At 41.4% G+C, this 15,861-nt stretch overlaps 1 protein-coding gene across 3 annotated transcripts in view; it reads left to right on the top strand.

Annotated features, from left to right (window-relative positions):
- The window catches only part of LOC115169673 (rho GTPase-activating protein 21), a 93,696-nt gene that overhangs the window by 1,865 nt on the left and 75,970 nt on the right, over positions 1–15,861 (top strand). The window lies entirely within an intron of this gene.

Here is a 15,861-nt window from a genome sequence, read left to right as displayed (position 1 = left end):
AAGCTCTATTAGACAGAACCCCCCCCTCCACTCCTGTGATCTGTACCTCATTAAAGCCCAGGGCTTAACTTGTTTAGCAGCCATTTACAGAGCATTATATAGCTCTCTGATGGATATCGGAAATTGGATTGAGGACTCTGCTTTCTTCCTGTAGGCTTTGGGTTGTCTGTTATGCTCAGTCTCTGGTAAATATAGAGATGGGTTAGCTTAGGCTATTTTATCCTGTTTCATTTCTCCATTACACTGTGCAAAGACTGGACACTGTAAAATGTGTAGTTTAACACTGTGTAGTGGTCTGCTTTCTTGCCAATTTTAAACAAAAGTTCTGTTTTCCTTTTGATGGCACTCCTAATAGGGAAGTAATGATTCACCGCATCAGTCCTGGTTCAAATGTTTAAGATATGAGTTCATTGGTCTGGAGGATTCCAAACAGATCCAAATGTAGCATGCATTTGTCAGAAAATTGGTACAGAAGTTATGAATCGCCGGTTTACTATTTTTGTTGTTGATCAAATTACTTTCTTTCTACCTTCCGAAAATACCTCTAATCTTTTGTAACAACTGCATCCTCCTTGTCTAATTAAGCATGTAATTAGGTTGACAGTCATTGATCTACAAGTAATTTTGCATGCCTAACAACCCCAGACAATATCAGTAGCCTAGTCAAACTGCTCGCTGTGCACAGCTTCGTGTGCTGACCAATGAGAAGTAGGCCTATTCCTGATCTGGCACATCTATGCATCACCTTCAGCATTCAAATAAAAAAATGTTTGTAAAAAAGAAAAGCAAACTAACTGATAGTGGGTTGGTTGATGATCAATTTCCCTTATGGCTCAGCTCAGGTGCCTACATACACCATAGACATACTGAATACATCATTTACACACACATACAGAGAAGTCAGCTCAGACAGATCCAGCTCAGAGAGGCCCAGCTCAAAAGCGCCTCAGCAGCAGATTTTAATTTAAGATCGGTGTCCGGTTGAGCTAATGTGATTAGCATGATGTTGTAAGTAACAAGAACATTTCCCAGGACATAGGTATGTTTTTATATGGGCAGAAAGATTAAAGTCTTGTTAACCTCTATGGGACCGGCGGGACGAATTCGTCCCACCTACGTAACAGCCAGTTGAATCCTGTGGCGCGATTTTTAAAACGTTTGAAATGCTATTACTTCAATTTCTCAAACATATGACTATTTTACAGCTATTTAAAGACAAGACTCTCGTTAATCTAACCACACTGTCCGATTTCAAAAAGGCTTTACAACGAAAGCAAAACATTAGATTATGTCAGCAGAGTACCCAGTCAGAAATAATCAGACACCCATTTTTCAAGCTAGCATATAATGTCACAAAAACCCAAACCACAGCTAAATGCAGCACTAACCTTTTATGATCTTCATCAGATGACACACCTAGGACATTATGTTATACAATACATGCATGTCTGTTCAATCAAGTTCATATTTATATCAAAACCCAGCTTTTTACATTAGCATGTGACGTTCAGAACTAGCATACCCCCCGCAAACTTCCGGGGAATTTACTAACAATTTACTAAATTACTCACGATAAACGTTCACAAAAAGCATAATTATTTTAAGAATTATAGATGCATTACTCCTCTATGCACTCGATATGTCCGATTTTAAAATAGCTTTTCGGATGAAGCACATTTTGCAATATTCTAAGTACATAGCCCAGCCATCACAGGGCTAGCTATTTAGACACCCACCCAGTTTAGCCTTCACCAAAATCACATTTCCTATAAGAAAAATGGTCTTACCTTTCCTGTTCTTCGTCAGAATGCACTCCCAGGACTTCTACTTCAATAACAAATGTAGGTTTGGTCCCAAATAATCCATCATTATGTTCCATCAGTGACGTTTTGTTCGTGCGTTCTAGACACTATCAGAATGGTAAATCACGGTCCCGCGCATGACGCAGAACGTGACAAAAAATTTCTAAATATTCCATTACCGTACTTCGTAGCATGTCAACCGCTGTTTAAAATCAATTTTTATGCCATTATTCTCGTAAAAAAAGCGATAATATTCCGACCGGGAATCTGCAATTAGCTAAACAGCCGAAGGAAAATACTGCACGGGGTCGAATCAGGCACGCGCCTAATTCCATTGTCCTCTGATGGGCCACTTGGAAAAGGGGATTCTGTGTTTCAGCCTGAGGCTGCCTCGTCATCGTTCAGGTTTTTCCCGGGTTCTGAGAGCCTATTGGAGCCCTAGGAATTGTCACGTTACAGCTAAGATCCTGACTCTTCAATAAACAGAAGCAAGAACAACAACACCTTGTCAGACAGGGTACTTCCTGCATGAAACCTTCTCAGGTTTTTGCCTGCCATAGGAGTTCTGTTATACTCACAGACACCATTCAAACAGTTTTAGAAACTTTAGGGTGTTTTCTATCCAAACCTGAACAATAATATGCATATTCTAGCTTCTGAGTTGGTGTAGGAGGCAGTTAAAAATGGGCACATATTTTTTCCAAAATTCTCAATACTGCCCCCTAGCCCGTAGAGGTTAATGTAACTGTACTGTCCAATTTACAGTAGCTATTAGTGAAAACGTACCATGCTATTGTTTGAGGAGAGTGCACAACAACAAAAACCTTGGCAACCTTATCATGGCAACTGGTTTGATACATTCACGTCAAGGTAAATAATGTACCTTGAGGTGAATTCAGTGATCTTGCTCTGATTTGGCATCCTGATGGTCCCAGAGATAAAATGTAGCATAGTTTTGTTTGATAAAATAAATTTTTATATTCAAATGTAGGAACTGGGTTCTACAGTTTGAACCCCTGCTGTGTCTGAAAGGGAAAGATGCACATCCTTGACCCCTAATAAAACTAGTCAATCAGACTGTAATGTTTCAATGAACTGAATGAGTTCGTTGATGGTCACTGGAAAATGTTATATTTTTCAATTAAACTCCCATCACATTACGAAGCCAAATGGCCAGCATAGGGCTGGGCGATTATATAGAATTAATTCGTTTTTAGTGTTGTCACGATACCAACATTTTACTAAAGATACAATACTAGGCCAAGTATCACGATACCGAGTTGTTAAAAAAATCAGTGGCCCAGCGTCCTGTTCGCCCCGCACGCATGTTCCCTATTTCGAAACGTTCTGCGCATGTGCTACGCAAAAACTTGTCACTGAAATTCACAATTCTACTCAATACAACACATTGAATTTAACTTTACACTGTTCAGTCTATAATAGAATACAGAATAGACTGGCTGATTTGCTCATATTTGCAAAGGCCTACCTGTGTTTTGGCTGGAGGAAGGAATTAGAGGTCGACCGATTAATCGGAATGGCCGATTTTAATTAGGGCTGATTTCAAGTTTTCATAACAATCGGAAATCGTTATTTTTTAACACCGATTTGGCCGATTTTTATTTATTTATTTTTAAATGTACACCTTTATTTAACTAGGCAAGTCAGTTAAGAACACATTCTTATTTTCAATGACGGCCTAGGGACGGTGGATTAACTGCCTTGTTCAGGGGCAGAACGACAGATTTTTACCTTGTCAGCTCGGGGATTCAATCTTGCAACCTTACGGTTAACTAGTCCAACGCTCTAACCACCTGCTTTACATTGCACTCCACGAGGAGCCTGCCTGTTAAGCGAATGTAGTAAGAAGCCAAGGTAAGTTGCTAGCTAGCATTAAACTTATCTTATAAAAAACCGATGTGAAATGGCTAGCTAGTTAGCGGGGTGCGCGCTTATAGCGTTTTAAACGTCACTCGCTCTGAGACTTGGAGTAGTTGTTCCCCTTGCTCTGCATGGGTAACGCTGCTTCGAGGGTGGCTGTTGTCTATGTGTTCCTGGTTCGAGCCCAGGCAGGAGCGAGGAGAGGGACGGAAGCTATACTGTTACACTGGCAATACTAAAGTGCCTATAAGAACATCCAATAGTCAAAAGGTATATGAAATACAAATCGTATAGAGAGAAATAGTCCTATAATTCCTATAATAACTACAACCTAAAACTTCTTACCTGGGAATATTGAAGACTCATGTTAAAAGGAACCACCAGCTTTCATATGTTCTCATGTTCTGAGCAAGGAACTTAAACGTTAGCTTTCTTACATGGCACATATTGCACTTTTACTTTCTTCTCCAACACTTTGTTTTTGCATTATTTAAACCAAATTGAACATGTTTCATTATTTATTTGAGGCTAAATTGATTTTATTGATGTATTATATTAAGTTAAAATAAGTGTTCATTCAGTATTGTTGTAATTGTCATTATTACAAATAAATACCAATTAATCGGTCGATTATTATTTTTTTGTATCTGCTTTTTTTCGGTCCTCCAATAATCGGCATCGGCGTTGAAAAATCATAATTGGTGGACCTCTAGAAGGAATATACATAATTGGTGGACCTCTAGAAGGAATATACATGCATAATGATCTGCATGTCATTGTGTCAGTAAGGGGAAAACACTGCATGAAACCTTTACTCATAAGTTAACACAGACAGACACACTGTCTCCCTCTCTCTCGTAAACACACACACACACCACTCTCTCCCACAAACATACACACACTGCCCCCAACTTTTAAAATGTTAGACACCAAACAGAATTTAAGGAGCACCAGAATGAAATATGATTTTTATATTGTTTAGGCTTACATTAGAACTATATGAATCCTACCTTTGATGCACATCTCATGAGTTGCAGACCCTTTTCCTTTCTTCCTGTGCCAATCAAATTTGCCTAGACCTACTATCAAGTTACCAGGTTGTTAGCTAGCTAGGAAACATGACTGAACAACGTTAGCAACCTGAGATTAGTTTGAAACAGCCAGCAACATGGTTTGGGAAATTATATGAAATGCGTGCGAATCCCCATAGAAAGAAAAAAAGGCATCTGGTAATATGGGTGATATTTTTTTTAAACCGTTTAGGCTAGAGACAAGCATTTTTCTTTGCTGTAAAACTGCAAGTATGCCTGTTGTGAAGCGGTGCTCCTTTTCCCCTCTGGCACTCAGAGGCTGCATGATGGTGAACTTCCAAAGTATACTATGAATGGGATGTGCTCTTGGTTATAACAGGCAATTTAAATGATAAAATGTATCAACATTGCTCGCTCTGCGTGCTGCTCCAATGTTAATAGTGTACATTTGTTACAACAGAAAACTCATTAGGGTCTGCATCACAGCTAAATTATAAAACTGACGCAGGAATAGATGCGCATGAAGAGCGGGACGAAGAGAAGCAGGTGAGGGCTGATGGGGGATGTGGCTGGCTGATTACAGCTGCCACACTTGATATACACATGAAAGTGAAGTGGATATTACCTGGACCTGCGCATACAGTTGCTTCAGTTCAACTGCATTTATAAACAAAACTGACTTTATAAACATTTTATAACAGGCACCAGCAGGTTCAGTAGGGCTGAAAAGAGGTAGTAGTATCATATGAAACGGTACAACGGTATTCTAAAATGTTCGTATAGTAAGTGTCATGACGTTTTGGTACAGTGATATTACTGTGGTACCGGTGAAACCGTGCAATGTATGCTCGCTTTGAGGCAAGCAACACTGAAGCATAAATGAGAGCACCAGCTGTTCCAGACGACTGTGTGATCACGCTCTCCATAGCCGATGTGAGAAAGACCTTTTAAACAGGTAAACATTCAAAAGGCTGCGGGGCCAGACGGATTACCAGGACGTGTACTCAGAGCATTCGTGGACCAACTTGCAAGTGTCTGCACTGACATTTTCATCCTCTCACTGTCTGAGTCTGTAATACCAACATGTTTCAAGCAGACCACCAAAGTCCCTGTGCCCAAGAAATTGAAGGTAACCTAGTGGTTAGAGCGTTGGGCTCGGTTACTGGGTCGAATCCCCAAGCTGACAAGGTAAAGATCTGTCGTTCTGCCCCTGAGCAAGGCAGTTAACGCACTGTTCCCCGGGCACTGACGACATGGATGTCAATTAAGGCAGCCCCCCGAACCTCTGATTCAGAGGGGTTGGGTTAAATGAGGAAGACACATTTCAGTTGAAGGCATTCAGTTGTACGACCTTTCCACTTTCCCCTAAATGACTACCGCCCCGTAGCACTCACGTTGGTAGCCATGAAGTGCTTTGAAAGGTTGGTCTTGGCTCACATCAACACCATCATCCCAGAAACCCTAGACCCGCTCCAATTCGCATAACGATCCACAGATGACTCAATCGCACTCCACACTGCCCTTTCCAACCTGGACAAAAGGAAAACCTATGCGAGAATGCTGTTCATTGACTACAGCTCAGCGTTCAACACCATAATGCCCACAAAGCTCATCACTAAGTGAAGGACCCTGGGACAAACACCTCCCTCTGCAACTGGATCCTGGACTTCCTGACGGGCTGCCCCCAGGTGGTAAGGGTAGGTAACAACACATCTGCCACGCTTATCCTCAACACTGCGGCACCTTAGGGGTGTGTGCTTAGTCCCCTCCCGTGCTCCCTGTTCACCCACGACTGTATGGCCAAGCATGACTCCAACACCACCATTAAGTTTGCTGACGACACAAGTGGTAGGCCTGATCACCGACAACGATGAGACAGACTATAGGGAGGTCAGAGACAACAACAACCTCTCCCTCAACATGATCAAGACAAAGGAGCTGATCGTGGACTACAGGAAAGGGAGGGCCGAACAGGCCCCCATTCTCATTGACGGGGCTGTAGTGGAACGGGTCGAGAGTTTCAAGTTCCTTGATGTCCACATCACCAACAAACTATCATGGTCCAAACTAGAGGTCGCCTGATTATGATTTTTCAACGCCGGTACCGATTATTGGAGGACCAAAAAAGCCAATACCGATTAATCGTCCGATTTTATAAAAAAATAAAACATATATATTATATATATTTAGTATTTTATATATTTTTGTAATAATGACAATTACAACAATACTGAATGAACACTTATTTTAACTTAATATAATACATCAATAAAATCAATTTAGCCTCAAATAAATAATGAAACATGTTCAATTCGGTTTAAATAATGCAAAAACAAAGTGTTGGAGAAGAAAGTAAAAGTGCAATATGTGCCATGTAAAAAAGCTAACTTTTAAGTTCCTTGCTCAGAACATGAGAACATATGATAGCTGGTGGTTCCTTTTAACATGAGTCTTCAATATTCCCAGGTAAGAAGTTTTAGGTTGTAGTTATTATAGGAATTATAGGACTATTTCTCTCTATACGATTTGTATTTCATATACCTTTGACTATTGGATGTTCTTATAGGCACTTTAGTATTGCCAGTGTAACAGTGTAGCTTCCGTCCCTCTCCTCGCTCCAACCTGGGCTCGAACCAGGAACACATAGACAACAGCCACCCTCGAAGCAGCGTTACCCATGCAGAGCAAGGGGACATCTGCAGTCCTCATGCCTCCTTGCAGCATGCCTAAGGCACGTTCACGCAGATGAGCAGGGACCCTGGGCATCTTTCTTTTGTTTTTTTTCCAGAGTCAGTAGAAAGGCCTCCTTAGTGTCCTAAGTTTTCATAACTGTGGCCTTAATTGCCTACCGTCTGTAAGCTGTTAGTGTCTTAACGACTGTTCGACAGGTGCATGTTCATTAATTGTTTATGGTTCATTGAACAGGCATGGGAAACAGTGTTTAAACCCTTTACAATGAAGATCCATGAAGTTATTTGGATTTTTACGAATTATCTTTGAAAGACCAGGTCCTGAAAAAGGGACGTTTCTTTTTTTGCTGAGTTTATATTCTAGGTGGTGTCAGAGGAAGTCCCAAAAAATTGTCAGACTCCAGTCTCGGTCCAAAAGGCTCCTTAACAGCTTCTACCCCCAAGCCCTAAGACTGCTGAACAATGAATCATATTGTTTTTTGTATTATTTAACCTTTTTCAGTTAAGAACAAATTCTTATTTTACAATGACGGCCTACCCTGGCCAAACCCTAACCCGGACGATGCTGGGCCAATTGTGCGCCGCCCTATGGGACTCCCAATCACTGCCGGATTGAACCAGGGTCTGTGGTGACGTCTCTAGCACTGAGGTGCAGTGCCTTAGACTAGTCCCGAGTGGCGCAATGTAAATAGCCACCTGGACTATTTACATTGATCTCCGCCCTTTGTTTTAATAAACAGTGAGTAGCAGCAGTGTTATCTATGCATAGTGACTTTACCCCTCCCTACAAGTATAAATGACCTCGGCTAACCTGAACCCCTGCACTTTGACTCGGTACCGGTACCCTCTGCCTTGTTATTGTTATTTTATTGTTACTTTTTATTTGAACTCTAATTAGATTCATTTGAATGCATGTTTTAGCGCAATGTTCGAAATGCCTGTATTGCAAGAATTGAGGTTTACATTTTTTTTCTGTTTTTATGAGTGTTTGTCTTTTTGGTTACGTCTCTTGGCTCCTGTGCTGTGTGCATTGGGCGCCTTCCGATTCGCACACAGACACCAAGCCCCTGCCACTCAAAACAACGACGAAATATCTTCTTCCTCTCTGACAACAAGCAAGCTAGCTATTTGCATTTGAGTTTTGGTCCAACATAATCAGTCATGTCATATGAACACCGAAACATAGACATTATTTTACTTTAATAGTGGAGAACTTAACCTTTTTTATAACAATACTCTTTATCTCTCAACTTCCAAAATGTAGAACAGAGCCAGACCCTACTGAGAGCTGACCCTACTGAGAGCTGACCCTACTGAGAGCTGACCCTACTGAGACAAGATTATCAAGGAACATGACTGTGGAAAATGTTGTTTCTGTCACGTGGCATTACAGTACCACGAGCAGCATTTTAGCCACAGACATATGTGCTAGCTCTCTAGTCTGTGTTCTATAAATGTGAAATGAGTATAAAAGTACAATTATTTAAGGAATTGGCAACTCGTTCTCATTCTGAGAAATAAGCATCTTATCCAGGTAGGCCACTTGATTTCAACATCTAAACAAAGTGAACAGGCTATGTTGTTCAAACAGAGACGTACAGAAGAGTTCAACTGTTCTACCTCATTAGTAAATAGATCCAAGTTGGCTAGACTTTAAATATAAAGATTAGCTGGCTACTCACTAGCAGGCTACTCACTAGCAGGCGGGCTAGTGCTCAAGAGATTGTGTTAATGTTTTATAATGCCTGCTGTCAGAATTTGGTCATATTTAGTGGATGTCAATTATGCATGTTTCTGGTTACATTTGTAACAAAGGGCATTTTCATCAACTTGAACGCAAGATCAGTGATTGCAATAAACAGGTTAAACTATTTTGATAAAATAATTAAATTATTGGTGGGTCTTGTGGTTGTGGAAGGCTTATATTTAGCTTAAGTATCATTTTACAAGCCCTGAATTCATTCGATTATTCCTGACAGTTTGAAATTCAGTGTGCTGACCTTTTTTAATTGTGAAACAAAGCTTATATAGAGAAAAGAAATTGCGATGCATACTGTGAATCGCCCATTAGTTTGAAAAAAAAAAACAGACATGGTTTTTAGCCCATATCGCCCAGCCCTAGGGCAGTGTAAAGTCTCGAGCGTCATGAGTTTGGGCGTTTACGTAAGTACTGTTCTACTGTGTATGTTTTGCACATTTATAAAATAAACAGCAATACCTTATTTACATAATTATTCAGACCCTTTGCTATGAGTCTCAAAATTGAGCTCAGGTGCATCCTTGAGATGTTTCTACAACTTGATTGGAGTCCACCTGTGGTAAATTAAATTGATTGGACATGATTTGAAAAAGGGTACACCTGCCTATATAAGGTCCCACAGTTGACAGTGCAAAAACCAAGTCATGAGGTCAAAGGAATTGTCCGTAGAGCTCCGAGACAGGATTGTGTCGAGGCACAGATCTGGGGAAGGGTACCAAAACATTTCTGCAGCATTGAAGGTTCCCAAGAACACAGTGGCCTCCATCATTCATGGATGGAAGACGTTTGGAACCACCAAGGCTCTTTCTAAATCTGGCCACCCGGCCAAACTGAGCAATCGGGGGAGAAGGGCCTTGGTCAGGGAGGTGACCAAGAACCCAATGGTCACTGACAGAGCTCCAGAGTTCCTTTGTGGAGAGGGTAGAACCTTCCAGAGGACAACAATCTCTGCAGCACTCCACAATCAGGCCTTTATGGTAGAGTGGCCAGATGGAAGCGCCTCAGTAAAAAGCACATGACAGCCCACTTGGACCTAAAGTCTCTTAGACCATGAGAAACAAGATTCTCTGGTCTGATGAAACCAAGATTGAACTCTTTGCCCTGGCACCATCCCTACGGTGAAGCATGCTGGTGGCAGTATCATGCTGTGGGGATGTTTTTCAGCGGCAAGGACTGGGAGACTAGTCAGGATTGAGGCAAAGATGAACGGAGCAAAGTACAGAGAGATCCTTGATGAAATCCTGCTCCAGAGCACTCAGGACTTCAGACTGGGGAGAAGGTTCACCTTCCAAAGGGACAACGACCCTAAGCACACAGCCAAGACAATGCAGGAGTGGCTTCGGGACAAGTCTCAGAATGTCCTTGAGTGGCCTGGACTTCAACCCAATCGAACATCTCTGGAGAGACATGAAAATAGCTGTGCAGCAACGCTCCCCATCCAACCTGACTGAGCTTGAGAGGATCTACAGGTGTGTCAAGCTTGTAGCGTCATACCCAAAAAGACTCAATGCTGTAATCGCTGCCAAAGGTTTTTCAACAAAGTACTGAATAAAGGGTCTGACTACTTATGTAAATGTGATATTTCATTTTTTAAAATTGTAATAAATTAGCAAAAAACATCAAGATTTAGAATAAGGCTGTAGCATAACAAAATGTGGAAAAAGTCAAGGGGTCGGAATACTTTCTGAAGGCACTTTATAGTCTGTGCCGGCCAACCTTCAGCCAGGGAGTGGAAGCATGAGTGACGCTCCCAGGATATCTGAAGGGGCTGCACAGCCACAGATACTGCCTTTCCCATGCCAGGAACAACCACTCTCAGTCATAGTTTAGGCAACCGGTGCTTGTCTGAGAAGTCACACCAAGTTCAATCCCAATTGTCTTAGAAGTGTTCCTTCCTCTAGGCTGATGTCTAAAATACTGCAAATGACTTTCAAACATTCTTTCAGCACTTGAGGATTATGTGCTCGGCCCTAATCAAATCACAGGATGGAAAAACCTTCACATTTTTGTCAAATGCCCTGCTACCAAAAGATTACAGGGCCTGTAAAATGGTATTACTTATTAGGCTACATAACGTACAAGGTACAGTGGCTTGCGAATGTATTCACCCCCCTTGGCATTTTTTCTATTTTGTTGCCTTGGAATTAAAATAGATTTTTGGGTGGTTTGTATCATTTGATTGACACAACATGCCTATCACTTTGAAGATGCAAAATATTTTTTATTGTGAAACAAACAAGAAATAAGACAAAAAAACAGAACTTGAGCGTGCATAACTATTCACCCCCCCAAAGTCAGTACTTTGTAGAGCCACCTTTTGCAGCAATTACAGCTGCAAGTCTCTTGGGGTATGTCTCTATGAGCTTGGCACATCTAGCCACTTGGATTTTTGCCCATTCTTCAAGGCAAAACTGCTCCAGCTCCTTCAAGTTGGATGGGTTCCGCTGGTGTACAGCATTCAAGTCATACCACAGATTCTCAATTGGATTGAGGTCTGGGCTTTGACAAGGCCATTCCAAGACATTTAAATGTTTCCCCTTAAACCACTCGAGTGTTGCTTTAGCAGTATGCTTAGGGTCATTGTCCTGCTGGAAGGTGAACATCCGTCACAGTCTCAAATCTCTGGAAGACTGAAACTGGTTTCCCTCAAGAATTTCCCTGTATTTAGCGCCATCCATCATTCCTTCAATTCTGACCAGTTTCCCAGTCCCTGCCGATGGAAAAACGTACCCACAGCATGATGCTGCCACTGCCATGCTTCACTGTGGGGATGGTGTTCTCGGAGTGATGAGATGTGTTGGGTTTGTGCCAGACATAGCGTTTTCCTTGATAGCCAAAAAGCTCAATTTTAGTCTCATCTAACCAGAGTACCTTCCATGTGTTTGGGGAGTCTCCCACATGCCTTTTGGCGAACACCAAACGTGTTTGCTTATTTCTTTCTTTAAGCAATGGCTTTCTTTCTGGGCACTCTTCCGTAAAGCCCAGCTCTGTGGAGTGTATTTCTTAAAGTGGTCCTATGGACAGATACTCCAATCTCCGCTGTGGAGCCTTGCAGCTCCTTCAGGGTTATCTTTGGTCTCTTTGTTGCCTCTCTGATTAATGCCCTCCTTGCCTGGTCTGTGAGTTTTGGTGGGCGGCCCTGTCTAGGCAGGTTTGTTGTGGTGCCATATTCTTTCCATTTTTGAATAATGGATTTAATGGTGCTCTGTAGGATGTTCAAAGTTTCGGCAATTTTTTTTATCACCCAACCCTGATCTGTATTTCTCCACAACTTTGTCCCTGACCTGTTTGGAGAGGTCCTTGGTCTTCATGGTGCTGCTTGCTTGGTGATGCCCCTTGCTTAGTGGTGTTGCAAACAATGGGGCCTTTCAGAACAGGTGTGTGTGTGTGTATGTATCCTGAGTTCATGTGACACTTAGATTGCACACAGGTGGACTTTATTTAACTAATTATGTGACTTCTAAAGGTAATTGGTTGCACCACATCTTATTTAGGGGTTTCATAGCAAAGGGGTGAATACATATGTACACACCACTTTTCCGTTTTTAAAACAAGTTTTTTTCATTTCACTTCACCAATTTGGACTATTTTGTGTATGTCCATTACATGAAATCCAAATCCATTTAAAATACAGGTTGTAATGCAACAAAATAGGAAAAATGCCAAGGGGGTGAATACTTTTGTAAGGCACTGTATGTGGGTAACTCCATGATACTTGAGCATTACAAGACAAAACATCCTAGGCACACGTACACAAGAGGCCCTCTGCTCTGCTTCATTATCTGAGGCCTTTCACAGTGAAGTGCTCCGTTTACTCTGGATGTGGTGTCAAATTTGTCAGCCCACGGAGAGCTTAACTTTTTCCTGGTTAAGAGGGCAGTGTTTGATGTATTTAGGCCTGATGTCATGTGGTCTGTGCAGTGTGTGTCATGGCTGGATGAGCCTTTAAGTATAGAGGCCATGCGTCACTGTTTTTGCGTACATGTGAAAGACTAACAAGAGTGAAATGTCTTCTTCATTTGTTTGAAGAAAATACTAGCTGTTTGAAAATGGAGGCCCTGGAGGTGTTTTCCAGGCTTAGCTTAGTATCGAGGTGCGTGTGTGTGTGACTGGGATGGAAGGGCTGTAGCTTCTGAACCTTACAAATGACCACATACAAAGGTAGAAACACTCAGTCTCTAAAGCATGCTAGCTAATATGCCAATACAAGTAAAGCATTGTTCGATAACTAAGCCAGATAATGTTTTAAAGCACATTCCAAGTCATCTTCTGTCTCATGTTTTCCGTATATGTTTAGTTATGCTATGTAACCGAAGAGTAATTTTTTCCCTAATATGCTTCAGCAGCTCATATTCAGTAAGTGGGGGCCACAGTACCGGCTGGGATTCCCCTGAGGTTGTAAGCCCTGAGGCTGTTGTTATGAATCTGATGTATGACTTCTGATGCTCTGCTCTCCATTCCACAGTCTGATATGAAATGAACAAGAGCTTTGAGTTCAGTGCTTCACACACTCCGCGCTGCCACACCCAATGCAAATACTAAACACTGGCATTCTGGTAGTGATCCATAGACTGACGTGTGTGTGATCGTTTATCCAGAATGGATTTGTGTGTGTTGTTTCTCTGTGCTTGTCTTTTGTAATTAATGTGTGATACATGAAGTTAGTGTTTGTGCTGAACTGGTAGTAACTAGGGATTCTAAAGACAAGACTCTCCTTTATCTAACCACACTGTCCGATTTCAAAAAGGCTTTACAGCGAAAGCAAAACATTAGATTATGTCAGCAGAGTACCCAGCCAGAAATAATCAGACACCCATTTTTCAAGCTAGCATATAATGTCACAAAAAACAAAACCACAGCTAAATGCAGCACTAACCTTTGATGATCTTCATCAGATGACACTCCTAGGACATTATGTTATACAATACATGCATGTTTTGTTCAATCAAGTTCATATTTATATCAAAAACCAGCTTTTTACATTAGCATGTGACGTTCAGAACTAGCATTCCCACCGAACACTTCCGGTGAATTTACTAAATTACTCACGATAAACGTTCACAAAAAACATAATTATTTTAAGAATTATAGATACAGAACTCCTTTATGCAATCGCGGTGTCTGATTTTAAAATAGCTTTTCGGTGAAAGCACATTTTGCAATATTCTGAGTAGATAGCCCGGCCATCATGGCTAGCTATTTTGACACCCACCAAGTTTGGTACTCACCAAACTCAGATTTACTATAAGAAAAATTGGATTACCTTTGCTGTTCTTCGTCAGAATGCACTCCCAGGACTTCTACTTCAATAACAAATGTTGGTTTGGTTCCAAATAATCCATAGTTATATCCAAATAGCGGCGTTTTGTTGTGCTTTCAAGACACTATCCAAAGGGTAAAGAAGGGTGAAGCGCCGGGGCGTTTCGTGACAAAAAAATTCAAAATATTCCATTACCGTACTTCGAAATATGTCAAACGCTGTTTAATATAAATTTTTATGCGATTTTTCTCGTAAAAAAGCAATAATATTCCGACCGGGAGTTGTTGTTTTCGTTCCAAGACTGAAAATAAAAACATGGAGTTGTCTCGTGCACGCGCGCACCTGTCTCATTGTTCTCAGATCGACCACTTACCAAATGCGCTACTGTTATTCAGCCATGGCCTGCAAAGTCATCATTCAACGTTCTGGCGCCTTCTGAGAGCCTATGGGAGCGTTAGAAAATGTCACGTTACAGCAGAGATCCCCTGTTTTGGATAGAGATGATCAAGAAGGCCAAGAAATGGTCAGAGAGGGCGCTTCCTGTTTGGAATCTTCTCAGGTTTTGGCCTGCAAAATTAGTTCTGTTATACTCACAGACACCATTCAAACAGTTTTAGAAACTTTGGAGTGTTTTCTATCCAAAGCTAATAATTATATGCATATTCTTGTTTCTGGGCAGGAGTAATAATCAGATTAAATTGGGTACGTTTTTTATCCGGCCGTGAAAATACTGCCCCCTATCCATAACAAGTTAACTATTTATCTGTACATGGAATTGTATTTATTTATACTCTCCCCCCTAATCTTTACGTGAATTGCGATGGACACTATCTGAGGTGTGGAGACATTTCACTGCAGCTAATGTAGATGGAAAAGCTGTGTACATTTGCAAATACTGTGCCAAATCATATGTGAAGAATGCAACAAAGATGCATCTGGCCAAGTGCATAAAGTTCCCTCAGTGCGCACAACAAGCAACCTCTGACTTAAGTCCCTCTACTTCTATTTGAGGTGAAAATTATGAATCAGACACCTTATCGATAGCAACAGCTCTTGGTCCTCCTGGAATCAGAAGTGTTTTTGACTCAATGGAGGAACGTAGTCAGAGAAATGCTGATGAATGTCTTGCTCGAGCTGTGTATGCAACTGGTTCACCTCTGATGCTCACAGGCAATGTGTATTGGAAGAGATTTCTGAATGTTCTTCGCCCAGCATACACCCCTCCAACCAGACATGCTTTATCTACTAATTTGCTGGATGCAGAATTCAAGTGAAGGTCAAGCAAATCATAGAGAAAGCGGACTGTATTGCAATCATCTCTGATGGGTGGTCAAATGTTCGTGGGCAAGGAATTACATCTCCACTCCTTAACCAGTATACTACAAGAGCACAGACACAAGGGACAACAGACACACCGGTCTCTTCATTGCAGATGAGC

Source organism: Salmo trutta, chromosome 31, assembly GCF_901001165.1.
Source record: "Salmo trutta chromosome 31, fSalTru1.1, whole genome shotgun sequence".
NCBI classification, from domain to species: Eukaryota; Metazoa; Chordata; class Actinopteri; order Salmoniformes; family Salmonidae; genus Salmo; species Salmo trutta.
The sequence above is the reverse complement of the archived record's forward strand: the minus strand, read 5'-3'. Positions and strand labels throughout refer to the sequence as shown.